The sequence below is a fragment of the Terrapene carolina genome, unplaced genomic scaffold, assembly GCF_002925995.2.
Source record: "Terrapene carolina triunguis isolate 2854851 unplaced genomic scaffold, T_m_triunguis-2.0 Scaffold113, whole genome shotgun sequence".
Classification (NCBI taxonomy): Eukaryota; Metazoa; Chordata; order Testudines; family Emydidae; genus Terrapene; species Terrapene triunguis.
In genome coordinates, this window is record NW_020664464.1 from 10,050,028 (window position 1) to 10,066,483 (window position 16,456).

The following is a 16,456-nucleotide window of genomic DNA, read 5'->3' on the forward strand; positions in this document are numbered from 1 at the left end:
GTTTTCCAAATTCCATACCCAGTTCAGTTGGTCACTGAGAGCAATGTTTCCTAGTCCACTACTGATGACACTACAATCTCTGTCCCAGACAACTATCTATAGTTGTGGAGCCAACATGGCTTTTTGCCACAGAGTGGGTAGTATAAGAAGCAGCCTAGTATGATACATTAAGGCCAGGGCTGAGAGCAAGGGAGTCCTACATTCTAATCCTGGCTCCCCCTAGGACCCTAATTAAGTCACTTATGCTTAGTTTCCCAGCTGTAAAATGCAAATTATTACTCCTGGATCTTACTTTTTACTCCCCTACCTCACAGAGTGATTGACAATTGCCTAATTAACATTTAGGAAGCAATAAGGACTTAACTCCATCAGCATGCATCTAAACACCTCCACTGACTAGAGGAGTAACAGGTTTATTTGGAAAATTGTCTCTTAAAAAAACTGGCTCATGATGTAAGAGACCTCCACAGCTGTAAAACAGCAGTTTTACACTTCACTTTATTTCTCTCTCTCATGCAACAAAAGTATATAAAACACAACAACCCCTTCCCTAGCAACTCCTTCTTTCCAGAATATCTAATTCCTATTAACCCTCCTGGTGTGTAGGGATGCCCTTTTATAGGATTCCCCACCCCCCCAGCATGCCTTCCTTCCTGTGGGCTGGCTGTTTAAATTGAGCAAAGGCAAACACCTGTAGTCCTAAAGTAGCTATTTTGTAATGGGCTGCTATTTCCTGTATCTTTTTCTCTTCCAAATGTAAATGCTTTAACTGCCTTTTTTGCTGTGTTTTCCCTTTCTTGCTGCTAAGGACATGACCTGTTCTCTTTTTCTTCTGGGGGTTTTCTCTAGGTGAATACAAGCAGGGCTTTGGGGAGCCTTTCACTTCTCAGGTTTGTAGTTAAAAAAAAAATCAGTAAGTTATATGTGCCTTTCAGCAATGAGATTTTTTGCAGTGGAGGCTTCCTGACTAATTTTGTTTTCACCTTAAAAATATGCAGTGATAAACGTGATGATCTGCATGTAAGTGACTTAGAAGTCAGATATTTCTTTCGATAAAGAAATGTTACTACATAGAACTTAAACTACTGTTCTGCATGATCAGCTTGCTATCTGTACTCAACAGGCGACCAGAACTAGAGTAGCAGGGGAAACACTGAGCTCTGCGATAAAGCATTTGTTTCCACAGCTCCTTCCTGCACTGCGCCTGGCTCAGGCTGATGCTGTATTACCCCTGGATATAGAGCACTAGAGCCCTCAGGAAAAGTAGTTACTCTCATAAGTCACTTTTCAAGTTAACCCCGGCTTCCTAAAATGCTTGAGCTTCGTGCCTCCCTTCTGTTTGCACACAGAGAACAGCCTGTTCCAGCAGAAGTGGGAGTTTGGTGGCCACAGCGTGCTGCCCCTTCACCCCACTCCCCTAGATGTTCCTCCACAGTGACATGGTTAGGATTCTAGCTGTCTGGGGCCAGAGGAGCCAGCTAGGCTCCTCCAGATTCTCCCCTTCACAAGTGTGCAAGTAAAAGTAGCCTGAAGTTGTACTGACTTGTGCTTCTTCCTTCTCCCTAGCTACTGCAATAACCATGCTATGCAGGAGCTGCGCAGAGCCAGGAAGGCCAGAGTCCTTGGGTGTCCTCAGGATGCTCCACCTGATTCATGTGGAACCCCTAAGTGCCACTACAGGTGGCAAACTATTCCCTCTTCCCCCAGAAGAATGAATATGAAATTGAGCTTTTGTTTCTCCAGTGTTTACTTATTCTACCCAAGTGTAAATTTCAGCCTTTAAATAATGAATAGGCCTTGTGCTGGCCCTCTGCAGAGTTGTGAATTTTACTCAAATATTTAGCTATTGAGTAAGGCAAAAACCCTTGTGCAATGAGTGTTCTAAAATCTACTCTCAGCATCCATCTCCTTTTTTCCTTTATGGAAATCCAATGTGCATCATGCAATCAAATCAGAAAAAAAGCTAAAGCCATTAAAAACAGGGGTTTTTTTAAATGTACTGCACTAAAGTCAATTTGTTTCTGTTCACTCAATGTCAAGATTTTATATAAAAAGTTAAGGGAGTTCTAATTTATTAGCTTTACAAATAATTTCTATAGGCTAAATCCTGGTTTTATCAACTTCATTAGCAAAACTTATTAGTATCAATGGAGTCAGAATTTGGCCTTATGTGTTATCAGGGTGCATTCTAATGTATATATTTTATATTGCATCAGTTCTGAAATAGAAAAATGGAATACCGGTAATTATATTTGATAGCAATGCTAATACATCATTAACATGTAATTATTCTACTTTATCTACCCTTTCACATTTCACACTCATGCTATTGATTCTGATTCACCCTTGGCAAAAGGTTAATGAATCTTTTACCTACTGGTTGCCAGTTTGAACCCAACCCAGGTTGTGTCAACTAAAAGCTGTTACTCTCTGAAAGATGTTCGTTGACCTGCATTAAACGCTTGGTGGTCTCAGACCAATGGACAAGTGTCCATATGGCAAAACTGGCACTAATGAGGATCCTTATTAACACTCAGAGGTGAAGGATGAGGTGTAAAGAATGAACTGTTGGTTCTTTCACAGTCAGTCTCTTCAGCTCAGGGTTGAGACCTATTGGTGGTGTAATGCAGCGAGGCTTGCACTGCTGCTTATATTGTATTATCTTTGTGATAAAGGAAAATGACATTCTCCAGGGAGGTGCAGCGAGCACTTTTCAGTAGCATTAGATTCACATGCAGAAATCATTTACAAAAATCTCCTTCCTGATATCTAGTCAGGTAAACAAAAACAGCCCCCCCTACCCCCAAGTAAATCCCTGAGCAATTCAAAAAAGTTAGAAATGTCAAAACCTAAACTTCTTGCCTCTCAGCTAGGTATTTCAGAATCCACAGAGTGCTTCCCATACAGCTCCTGAGGCTCTAGATGTAAAACTCTCTCCCTCGAGGAAGAAGAGAGAGAAAATGAGACTATATAAAAGCATTGGCTTATGACAGACCAGCATTAAAGCCAGCAAGATCTTCATCTGCTCCTTTATTCTTTTGAGGTTTTGATAGAGTTTACATTAAACCATCAACCTTGGGGGCATGGAGAGGAGAACTATAGAATATTAATGAAGGATTTAGCCTTTGGGGACAAAAAAGGGAAGAAACCTATACTTATCAGAGACTGGGAAGGGAGAAGAGATGAAGGCAACTAGAGAGCAAGAAACAGAAGAAGGGCGAGAAGGCAGGAAAGAAATGACTACTGGGAAGATGATGAACAGAAGTGGGGGGTGGGGAGAGCCAAAACAAATCAAGAAAACACTAATAAGGTCCTGTCTACACCTGAAACTTAGATCAGCCTAGCTTTGGTGCTCAGGTTTGTGAAAAATGTTGTGCAAAAGGATTCGCCCGTTGACCTAGCTACCATCTTAGGCCTGGTCTACACTACGAGTTTAGGTCGACTTTAGCAGCGTTAAATCGACTTAAGCCTGGACACGTTTACACTACGAAGCCCTTTCTGTCGACTTAAAGGGCCCTTTAAACCGGTTTCCTAACACCACCTCGACAAGGGGATTAGCGATAAAATCGACCTTAGGGGGTCGGAATTGGGCTAGTGTGGACGGAATTCGACATTACTGGCCTCCGGGAGCTATCCCACAGTGCTTCATTGTGACCGCTCTGGACAGCACTCTCATCTCAGATGCACTGGCCAGGTAGACAGGAAAAGCCCCGCGAACGTTTGAATTTCATTTCCTGTTTGCTCAGCGTGGAGAGCACAGGTGACCATGCAGAGCCCATCAGCACAGGTAACCGTGATGGAGTCCCAGTCCCAGTCCCAGGATCGCAGAAGAGCTCCAGCCTGGACCGAACGGGAGGTACAGGATCTGATCGCCATCTGGGGAGATGAAGCAGTGCTCGCCGAACTCCGAAACAGTAAAAGAAACGGCAAAACATTAGAAAAGATCTCCAAGGCCATGAAGGACAGAGGCCATAACAGGGACGCGCGGCAGTGCCGCGTGAAAATTAAGGAGCTAAGGCAAGCCTACCACAAAGTCAGAGACGCAAACGGAAGGTCCGGGGCAGAGCCGCAAACATGCCGCTACTACGCGGAGCTGCATGCCATTCTAGGGGGTGCAGCCACCACTAGCCCAAGCGTGTTCTATGAGTCCCTCTCTGCAAACGGGGAAGCGGGTTCGGCGGACGAGGAAGATGAGGATGGAGAGAACATAGATAGCTCACAGCAGCAAGGAAGCGGAGAAACCAGTTACCCCAACAGCCAGGATATGTTTGTCACCCTGGACCTGGAAACAGTAACCCCCGAACTGACCCAAGACCCTGAGGGCACACAGGGGACCTCTGGTGAGTGTACCTTTGTAAATATTACACATGGCTTAAAAACAAGCGTGTTTAATGATTAATGATTAATTTGCCCTGGCAATCGCGGCCAGTACAGCTACTGGAAAAGTCTGTTAACGTGTATGGGGATGGAGCGGAAATCCTCCAGGGACATCTCTAGAAAGCTCTCCTTCATGTAATCCCAAAGCCTTTGCAAAAGGTTTCTGGGGAGGGCTGCCTTATCCCGTCCGCCATGGTAGGACACTTTACCACGCCAGGCCAGTAGCACGTAGTCTGGAATCATTGCATAACAAAGCATGGCAGCGTATGGTCCCGGTGTTTGCTGGCATGCAGACAACATCCATTCCTTATCACTCTTTGTTATCCTCAGGAGAGTGATATCATTCACGGTCACCTGGTTAAAATGGGGCAATTTTATTAAGGGGACATTCAGAGGTGCCCCTTCCTGGTCTGCTGAACAGAAATATTCCCCGCTGTTAACCACGCGGTGGGGGGGAGGGTTGAAGTGACCATCCCAGAGAATTGGGTGTGAGGGGGAGGGGAGTTAGTTGGGTTTGTGCTGCATGTTAAACCTGAAATCGCAGCCCCTCCTTTTACATTGCAAACCCATTTTAAATGGCACGGGTGCTTGGTATGGGAAATGAGGGCAGAACTGTTTGAAACCATCCCCACATGTTAAGAAGGTTAAAAAAGCCCAAAGACTATATGTCTTACCATGGCTGCCTGCAAGCTGAAATCTGTGTCCTGGCACTGCGTGAGTGATCTCTCACACCAAACCAGGAGACTCTCAATATAAGAGGAAAAATGCGACCTTGTAACGAAAGCACATGTGCTGTGTGATGTTGTGAACAGCAAAATCTAACGTGAAAGAGTCTACCCATTGTTCTCTAAAATGTATCTTTTTTAACAACCTCTCCCTTCTCCACCAGCTGCAAATCTTACTCCTTCGCAGAGGCTAGTGAATATTCGAAGAAGGAAGCGAAGGACGCGTGACGAAATGTTTACTGAACTTCAGACTGCCTCCCACGCTGACAGAGCACAGCTGAATGCGTGGAGGCAGTCAATGACTGATTTTAAAAAAGCCCAATATGAGCGAGAGGAGAGGTGGCGTGCTGAATCGCGGGCTGAAGAGGAGAAGTTGCGTGCTGAAACGCGGGCTGAAGAGGAGAGGTGGCGTCAACTTGTAATCAGAAAGCAAGAGTCGATGCTCCGGCTGCTGGAGCATCAAAGTGATATGCTCCTGCGTATGGTTGAGCTGCAGGAAAGGCAGCAGGAGCAGAGACCGCCGCTACAGCCCCTCTGTAACCAGCAGCCATCCTCCCCAAGTCCCATTGCCTCCTCACCCAGACGCCCAAGAACACGGTGGGGGGGCCTTCGGCCACCCACTCACTCCACCCTAGATGATTTCCATAGCAATAAGTTTTAAAGTTTTAAATTGGAGTGTGTCCTTTTCCTTCCCTCCTCCCCCACCCATCCCGGGCTACCTTTCCAATTATCCCCCTAGTTGTGTGCTGAATTAATAAAGAATGCATGAATGTGAAGCAACAATGACTTTATTGCCTCTGCAAGTGGTGCTCGAAGGGGGGAGGGTAGTGGGGGAGGGTGGGGTGGTTGGTTTGCAGGGAAGTAGAGTTAACAGGGTGGTGGGGGAGGGGCAGAGGGTTCATCAAGGAGCAACAAACAGAAGTTTCACTCCGTAGCCTGGCCAGTCACAAAACTGGTTTTCAACGCTTCTCTGATGCGCACCGCGCCCTGCTGTGCTCCTCTAACCGCCCTGGTGTCTGGCTGCGCGTAATCAGCGGCCAGGCGATTTGCCTCAACCTCCCACCCCGCCATAAATGTCTCCCCCTTACTTTCACATATATTGTGGAGCGCACAGCAAGTAGCAATAACAATGGGGAGATTCTTTTCGTTAAGGTCTGAGCGAGTCAGTAAGCTGCGCCAGCGCGCTTTTAAACGGCCAAATGCACATTCCACCACCATTCGGCACTTGCTCAGCCTGTAGTTGAACAGGTCCTGACTGCTGTCCAGGCTGCCTGTGTATGGCTTCATGAGCCATGGCATTAAGGGGTAGGCTGGGTCCCCAAGGATCACGATAGGCATTTCAACATCCCCAACTGTTATTTTCTGGTCTGGGAAGAAAGTCCCTTCCTCCAGCTTTCGAAACAGAAGAGACTGCCTGAAGACGCGAGCATCATGTACTCTTCCCGGCCAGCCCACGTTGATGTCGGTGAAACGTCCCTTGTGATCCACCAGGGCTTGCAGCAGCATTGAAAAGTACCCCTTGCGGTTTATGTAGTCGGTGGCTTGGTGCGCCGGTGCCAAGATAGGGATATGGGTTCCGTCTATCGCCCCACCACAGTTTGGGAATCCCATTGCAGCAAAGCCATCCACTATGGTCTGCACGTTTCCCAGAGTCACTACCCTTGATATCACCAGGTCTCTCATTGCCCTGGCAACTTGGATCACAGCAGCCCCCACAGTAGATTTGCCCACTCCAAATTGATTCCCGACTGACCGGTAGCTGTCTGGCGTTGCAAGCTTCCACAGGGCTATCGCCACTCGCTTCTCCACTGTGAGGGCTGCTCTCATCCTGGTATTCTGGCGCTTCAGGGCAGGGGAAAGCAAGTCACAAAGTTCCATGAAAGTGCCCTTACGCATGCGAAAGTTTCGCAGCCACTGGGCATCGTCCCAGACCTGCAACACGATGCGGTCCCACCACTCTGTGCTTGTTTCCCGGGCCCAGAATCGGCGGTCCACGGCATGAACCTGCCCCAGTAACACCAAGATTTCCACATTGCTGGGGCCTGTGCCTTGTGAGAGGTCCATGTCAATTTCCTCATCACTATCGTCGCCGCGCTGCAATCGCCTCCTCCTCAGCTGGTCCTGGTTTGGCTTTGGCATGTCCAGGAGGCTCTGCATGTTTTCCAGGACAATGCGCGTGGTGTTCATAGTGCTCAGAATTGCCGCGGTGATCTGAGCGGGCTCCATGATCCCAGTGCTGGCTATGGCGTCTGGTCTGAAAAAAGGCGCGAAAGTAGTATCTGACGGACCAGGGGAAGAAGGGAGGGAGGGAGAGAGGGAGGGAGGGGCGAGTGACACCGCGTACAGGTACAGGGAATTAAAATCAAGAAAGGTGGCTTTGCATCAGGGAGAAACACAAACAACTGTCACACAGAATGCCCCCCCCCCAAAGATTGAACTCAAAAGCCTGGGTTTAGCAGGAGGGAGGGGGGAAGCAAATGAATGGAGAATAAATCTATTTTTTACATCTTAAGACGACGGCGCAGCATGACTGATAGCCCTTGGCATTTTCTGGGTGCTTGGCAGCAAATACTGGGCGCTTGGCAGTAAGCCTTCAGGTCTATTGCACGATCTGATGCCCACTGCAGTATGACAACGATGGATACCAGTCGTAATATACTATCTTCTGCCCAAAAGGCAAGGGGTTGCTGCTGTATAGCAATGTTGCCCCATCCTGCGAATAATACATCTGATAACCATCATCATCAAGGCAAGGGGGCTGGTGCAATGCAGCCCCACGGCTGCCAGCCCCATGTCTGCCAGCACCCAGATAGCCCTCGGCCTCTTCTGGGTGCTTAGCAGACAATATTGGGCACTTGGCAGAAAATAGCATACTACGACTGATAACCATCATTGTCTGCCCGGGTGCCCATGATCGACAGCCACTGCAGTACGATGACGACGGTTACCAGTTGTAATATACCATCTTCTACCAAAAGGCAAGGGGCTGGTGCAATGCAGCCCTACGGCTGCCAGCCCCACAGCTGCCAGCACCCAGATCGCCAATGAAGGCTACCAGTCATGCTGCACCGTCTACCGCCAAAAGGCAGTAAGCTGCTGCTGCTGTTTAGCAATGCAGTCCCACGTTTGCCGGCACCCGGAAGAGATATGGTGACGGTGAGCTGAGCTGAGCGGGCTCAATGCTTGGCGTGGTATGTTGTCTGCACAGGTAACCCAGGTAAAAAGGCGCGAATCTATTGTCTGCCGTTGCTGTGACGGCGGGGGAGGGGCCTGACGCAATGTACCCAGAACCCCTCGCGGCACTGCTTTGCATCATCCGGGCATTGCGATCTCAACCCATAATTCCAATGGGCGCCGGAGGCTCCGGGAACTGTGGGATAGGTACCATAGTGCAATGCGCCGGAAGTCGACGCTAGCCTCGGTACTGTGGACGCGGTCCGCCGACTTCATGCACTTAGAGCATTTTAGGTGGGGACACACACAATCGGCTGCATACAACCGGTTTCTATAAAACCGGCTTCTATAAATCCGACCTAATTCTGTAGTGTAGACATAGCCATAGAGATTACCTACATGTGGATTATCTACACTGATGGGGGGGGGGGACCCTTCCATCAATATAGGAAGCACCTATGCTACATTGGTGTAGCTGCAGCTGTAGTGCAGACATCCTGAAGACAGAGAAAGAAAGAGTGAAGAGAAAAAACAGGGAACTAAATACAGAAAGGAAAGAGCAAAATGCAAGGCATGCATGAGGAAGAAATGGAGATGGGCATGAGAGATGGTTTTATGAAAAGAGAGATACACAAAACAAAGGGAGAACAGTGAAAAGAATGAATGTCAGTCAAAGACACAGTAACAAAGGGAACTTGTAGCACTAATTGGCACAAAAAGTTAACTTTCCTCTGGCACGTATTGAATCAATAGGGGTTTTTGCTGGACAAGCCTGAGGCCGTCCCCATCACCTGAGAAAGTCCCTCCATTTAATTGTCAGGAGAGTGCTCTGGGCTATATTTCCTCCCACTAACAAATGATCAACAGGCAGGGAAACAAGCACGTGTTCCTTTTGCTTTATGAGCAAGATGTGGTTTAGGCAACTCACCTGATACCATTCACCTTTTAAACTGGTCTAGCATTAAGAGGTGTGCTTCACTGCTCTGTCATGCTTAGGGTTGCCAACTTTCTACTTGCACAAAACTGAACACCTTTGCCCTGTCCCCTGCCCCACCCCTCCTCTGAGACCCCGCCCAGGCCCCGTCCCTTCTCTGAGGCCCTGCCCCTGCTCACTCCAACCCTCTGTTGCTCACTCTCCCCACCCTCACTCATTTTCACTGGGCTGGCTCAGGGGGCTGGGGTACGGGAGCGGGTGAGGGCTCTGGCTGAGGGGGCAGGCTCCAGGGTGGGCCAGAAATGAGGAGTGCAGAGTGCGGGAGGGGGCTCCAGGCTGAGGCAGTGGGTTGGGATGTGAGAGGGGGTGAGGGCTCTGGCTGGGGGTGCGGGCTCTGGGGTGAGGCCAGGGATGGGGGGTTTGGGGTGCACGAGGGGGCTCTGGCTGGGGATGGAGCCGAGGGGTTCGGAATATGAGAGGGGGCTCTGGGCTGAGGCAGGGGGTTGGAGTGTGGGAGGAGGTATGGGCTGTGGGGTGTGGGTTCCAGGGTGGGGCCAGAAATTAGGGGTTCAAGGTGCGGGAGGGGGTGAGGGCTCTGATGTGAAGCCGGAGATGAGGGATTTGGGCTGGAGGAAGGTGCTCCAGGCTAGGACCGAGGGGTTCAGCGTATGGGAGGGGGATCGGGGCTGGGGCAGGGGGTTGGGGCGTGGGAGTGTGTGGGAGGGCTCTGGCTGGGGGTGCAGACTCTGGGGTGGGGCTGAGGATGAGGAGTTTGGGGTGCAGGAGTGAGCTCCAGGCTGGGATCGAGGTTGTTCAGAAGATGGGAGGGGGATCAGGGCTGGGGTGTGGGAGAGGGTCAGGGGTGCAGGCTCCGGGTGGCACTTACCTCAAGCAGCTCCCAGAAGCAGTGGCATGTCCTCCCTCAGGCTCCTACACAGAGGCGCGGCCAGGCAAATGTCCGCATGTGCTGCCCCCGCAGCTCCCATTGGCCGTGATTCCCAGCTAATGGGAGCGGTGCTTGGGGCAGGGACAGTGTGCTGAGCCCCCTGGCTGCCCCTACACGTAGAAGCCGGAGGGGGGACATGCTGTCTGCTTCCCGGGAGCTACGCAGTGCGGAGGCTAGCAGGGAGCCTTCCTGCCCTGCTGTGTGGCGCCGCCAACTGTCAAAAACCGGATACCTGGTCACCCTAGAGAAAACCCATCTTCTTCCTGCCTGGGTCAAAGGGCTCGGGCTACTGTCCTTTTGCTCTCTAATAATGATGCTCATAGATAATTAATGAACTATATAAATGGAAATACCATCACAGGAACACTGAAATGCCGTACACACAGAACCCTGCAAGGTTGGCAGCTATGTGGCTGAAAACAAATTCTCCAACTCCATGGTCCTTATAAAAAGGAACCAATGAGATTGTATATTGTGCCCTTATGCTGCACAGCAGCGGCAGCCCTTGTCCTTCCCACACACCTCCTCCCCGACTATTTGTCATTCCTCTTGCGTCAGGTCTCACTTTGGGCCTGGAGGCAAGGAGGCTACTCCTGTGAAAAAACAAATCTACCAGAAAGGATTTGTAGAATTGGGCTTTCAGATTATAGCCCCTCAGGGCAGGGATGTGTCACTGTTTTCCCCCCCCCCCCCCCCCCCCCGACATGCCATGCACACCTAATAAAGAACAATAGCAAGTCATCCCATTGGTCTGAGTGGGCGTTGCACTGCAATAATCCATTAGCTATAATCACCAAAAATAGTCTTAGTTTTGATTAAACGTTTTTATTACTGTGATGTCAGTTATTTTATGATACAGTATGAGGATTATTTGATGATTCAGTCTAGCGCTGGTTATAAATTACTCCCACACCCATCTCAGTGATGTGACTACAATTCTTTAATACACATTAGCCCTAATTAATCCCATTCACAGCAATACCATGCAACCTAGTAAGTTTTTCCACTGGAAAAAAAAAAACCCACATGCCATCACAGCTGTGTAGCTGTAACAACTGTGCACCTTCAGAGATTTATTTATCCTATAAATAGCATAAAAGTTTGAAAGATTATTACCAGGGTGAGCAGTACATCATTTTCTTTGATGCTCTGAAATAATTAAAAACTTTGTATATGTGTTCCACGTCAGTGCTTTGTAAGCCTGAAAGTATGTTATAAGTTGTCTGATTCATAGCTCATCTGGGATGTACAGGAATCCCTCAGCTTTGCTCCATAAATCAGTGGCTCAGACCAGCCATCTCCAAATGAGCAATGATGAGCAAGCTCACAATCTCTGTTACAATCTTTGACCTACCATACCCTCCCCTCAACCTCTTGTTTGTTCTAACGTAGAACATAAGACCATACAGATAGAGCCCTGTGAATCTGTGGATAGCTGCGGACCATGTTTGCAGATTGCAGATGAATGTGGATCCTAATTTTATATCTAGAGCCCTTCAAATCTGTGGATATCTGTGGACCACGTTCGCAGATCGCGAATCGGATGCAGATACAAATTTTGTATCCACGCAGGTCTCTACTGTGTCTCTGGCCGACATTCCTTCTATTCATTGTCCTGTCCTCCCTTTGTTTTGTGTATGTCTCTTTTCATAAAACCCATGTCTCTTTGGCCCATCTTTAAATGCCATGTTCATTTATGTTGTTATGAAATCCCCAATTCAGGAAAGCATTGTTAAGCAAGTGCTTAAGTGCTTTCCTGAATCAGGGCCTAAATCATATAACTACGATGAATTGCAAGCACAGCGTGATCTGCTACAGCTCTAAGCCTTTTTACAGATCTTTTCCATTGCCTCTTATGTGCTAAGAGTGAGTCATGGTAGAGGATCAACATCTCATGTTTTCCAGTTTATAATTCAGGGGGACAAGATTCCATCTACGAATGGAACAGTTTTTCTTAAGCACCTGTTTTGTCTCTTTGGGCTTCCACCTGCCATATGCATATAGCCAGAATTTCCTACAAACCAAACAGTTGACCTACCTCCCACTGCTCCTGCTTGACTGAATGCCACTGGAACAGCAAAGGGAATTTGACAGGATCAGGTGCATAGCTTCTATATGAACATAAGATGAGCAGAATCTAAAAAGGTAGGCTGGTTAGCCGACCCCAACCTGCAGTCACTCATTTCAGCTCCAGTTTGCTTTGTGAAACAGAATCCAAATACTATTTCATATCCTTCTTTGGTTTTTCTTCCAGCCAGTCTAGCTCCACAATACCATTCTATGCCATTTTTCGTGCTGTAGTCTCTAAGATTTTTGTTGACAGTTTAATGCAAACTCTACTCAAACTTAGATAGAAACATGTCATTTGCTGTTCTGAAATAGACACTGTCTGAATTACTTCCTCATTGAGGGAGACTGCAGTACCATTGATGTCTCAGGAACAGCGTGGGAAGCTCCTTCAGTGTTCTGCTAATGACCTGGGGCACCTGTGCTTACTAATTGTGAAACAGTGGAGGCTGATGACAACTGAGAATGTGTAGGCAGATCTGACATATGAAAGGTATGAGCAAAGCCATTTTAGTAAAGCAGTTAGTAAAGTCCATGTAGGCAAAGTTGTCGCTGGTGCTTCCTGTGAGGGGCTCACACTGCTATGAAGTGGCTGTTTCAGGGATAAGTCAGTTAAGTTCTACAAGTATAGTACCCCAATCGGGTATATTGCAGATTATGTATTCCTTATGCCACCCGATCTTAAACCAAACTTTGCACCCTCGATAATCTGTATGTTATTCCCTGATAACCAGAAACTTCTATGCTTAAACTGTGTACCATTCACTTTTTTTTTTAAACATCATCTTAATAAAATTTTGCTCATCAGCTTTTAAATTATATTTGTTTATAGAAACACAGAACATGCTGTTTGTATTCTAGGTGTAGGATAGCATGGGTAAGATCAGAGAATCAAGAAAGACTATGCTGGGCAATCCTATATTGATATAGGTGACAAATTAGGGTTACCTACAACACTATTCACATTCTCCCAAAGGAAAGCCATTTTAGACAGCATGTGACAATGTTTGGCTTCCTGGCAAGCTCATAAACACCTTTCAGATCATTCTGACTCCGAATCGCTGATCCAACCTCTTATGTCTTGTCTTCACTGCAAAGTTAACTCAAATTATGGCTCAAGGGTTGTCCCTAATTAGCCTCTCGCCCACTTATAAAGCTTCTTACTGGTGTGGTGGTACTTTTCACTTGAATTGGCTGGCCTGAGAGGGGGGATGTGGGCTAAGGTTTGAGTGAGCACAACTCATCAGCTGCTAACTCTGCAATGTGGATGCAGGTTAGCAGCACCTGCTGTCCACAATTCTTCCCTCTATGCCCAGAAAGGACAGACTCGGTCTCCCACCGTACATCGAGAAGAATTAATAAAATGACTCAACTTGTTGCAGTGCTAAGACCTATTGGATATGCCCCAGAAGTCTTGGCACTTCATATGAGTAAGTGCAGCACCTGTGTGGACATAGCCACTTGAGAGTTATTGTGTTGTGTGTTTGCACTTACTCAAGCTAGTCTAACGTGAGAGAAATACCTTGAGTGTAGATAATTCAGTGCTGCAGTTAAGACAGACCCTTAGATTTCACTCTGTGTAGCATTCAATTTGATGTAAAGCTGATTAGGCAGCTTTTACCATTCCTTACAAAGCAGCAAGGTATGTGTTATAAAACTATTTCATTGGTTATATGCCACCTGGAAAAACCACATCTTGTAAGTCCCCACTGGCTTGTTACCAAACATTCTGCACTAAGCTAAATGGCACCATGTAGCTTTTTCACCTTGTCTTTCAATCTTACATACTTCCCCCTCCCCCCTCCCATGCCCACTCTGGATTTGCTGAAGGTGTGGTTCCATCTTGCAGCCTGGCTAATCCACTGCTGCTACTCACTTTTTTAATGTTGTTATCTAGACACGCACACCCCAGTTTGCTTTCTCGCTCTATTATGTAGCGTGTAGTTTCATTATTGGATAAGAAGCACGCAACATTTCATTCTTCACTTTTTACCTTTCTACTCCAGTTTCTGATGAGGGCCTGTTTGTGCTAAATCCTATATTACTACACAAACTGACTTATGAAGGTATTTAAGCAGGGTTTGCACACTGGCTTTTTCTTGATGCTGTTAGGTCTCCAACCAGCCTTAGAGTCAAATCATCTGTGAGGAAAAACCTATAGAGGGGCCTGGAGAGTTTTCTCCATTTATCCTCCCACTCACTCACAGCCATTGATCTGGGGATGCTTACTGGAAGCCAGGGCTCTCTGTGTTGACTCTGCCCCTCTCCCCCTCCCGCCCTCATACTAGTACTGCTCAGCAGATGCCCTGCTCCCATAGCCTCACTGTTTGCAGCTGCCCCCAAGGAAGTCTTGGGACTTGCACTAAGGGGAGGCAAGAAGGAAGCCTCACACAATACTGGAAACTGGGTCAGATACCATGATCCTCAGATACTGCAGTAAGGAGCATAAAATAAATACTTGAAGAGCTTAGACAGACATAGATACATGGCTAATCCCCTGAGGGAACAATGCTGTCTAAAGTGAATTTTCCCTCTGACTCTCCCCAGAGATCTGTTGACCACTTACAGCACACAACAGGTGAGATGATATCTTTTGTTGGACCAACTTCTGTTAGTGGAGGGTACCAGCTCTCAAGCTACACAGAGCTCTTCCTCAAGTCTAGAAAAGGAAGTAGAGTGTCCAGAGCTATCAACATTGAATGACTCTTTCCTATTGAAACACTGGGTTTTCTACTGGTCAGGCCATTGACTTTGAAGGACTCTACACAGAAGCGGACAAAGAAGTCTGGAGCCTGGAACTGCCCCAGCAGTAACACATGGCCAAAGGGGCACAAACTGTTTTAAAAGGAGGAGTGCTTTCCTATCAAGGGGTCCAGAACCCTGTTACATACAAGACCACCAGGCTAAGGAAGGCCTAACCTAAAGGACACTGAACAGATCTCAACTCAACGTAAGGGTGAGAGCAGACCGAGGATTTTGTTGTTTTGAAAACAGCTGTAACTCTTGTGCTTTGTTTAAGAATAAAGTGTTTGTGGTTAAGAAATTCCATTGCTAAGCTTGTGTGCCTTGTTTTCTTGCCACATTGTCCCTGAAGGGGTTACAATGAGAAACTAGAGTTCCTACAGCTCGGTGGGCTCTGGGAAAACATGTCTAAACAACAGGGAGTTCAGGAGGGCTGTGACACTGAGGCTGGGGTCTAAGGCTAATGGACTGTAGGTCCAAGAAGAGTGTCAGACATGGGGTCTTCACTGAAGAGACCCAGAGCTATGAACAGAAGCCTGTAACTATCCATACCTAGAGGCCCCGAGAAGCAGATGGAATCAAGAGATTGGGTCCCCTTACAACAGACTGGTGTTTGTCCAGCGAGGGGGACTGGGACAGGTTGTGATAATGGTCTGTATTTATTTCTTATCTAAAGAAAAGCACAATTGTGAAAGAAGTCTTTAGTTTTTGTAAAGTTTTTTTTGCTATTTTTGTTGTGTTTTTTAAATTGTTTTACAATCAAAGATTTTTTTAAAATATTGTCACATTTTGTGTGGCCTTCAAAACAATGTAGTGCACTTGATCTGTTATTAAAATATAACTTGGACATAGTTTCGGTTTCCTACAGGATGGACAAGGCAGTAAACAGAAATAGTCCTGACAGCACTTCAGGGAGGGGTGTGAGAGAAAGAGTGGTGTTTGGTAAACAGAGGACAAACAGGAAGGAGGAAGAAATTCTCTGTAAAACTCAGTGACAAACCATATATGGTGAAAATCTATAAAAATGTCCTTGTCAGAGTTCATATCCCCACTATGAAATCAGTCTGAGCTGTTGAAGAACTTTAGTTTTATGTCAGCCATTGTCCTTTTTGGAGAGTATGACCTTTCTAAAAATTAAAAAGACACAGGGATCCCAGCCTAAAAACCAGATCACGCAGTTTGGGCACTCAAATGAATACACTTGCAACAAGATTTGGGTACTTATGTAGCCATTCGCATGCCTAAAAACTGTATTTATTTTGAAAAAAGGTCCCCAAATCTCCATTCTTCAGTTTGATGAATGTTGTAACGAATCCATGTGCTGCGGGCAACAGCTACAATGGCTAAATGAATCAAACTAGATTAGTCACACACTCCTACTCTGTAGCATGTAAATTACCATGTGGTTTGGGGGTAGGAGGAAGAGAGAAGCTGGCTAGCATGTCATCATTGCCACTCAAAGAAAGGGAAGAATGTTATCATACATGCTAA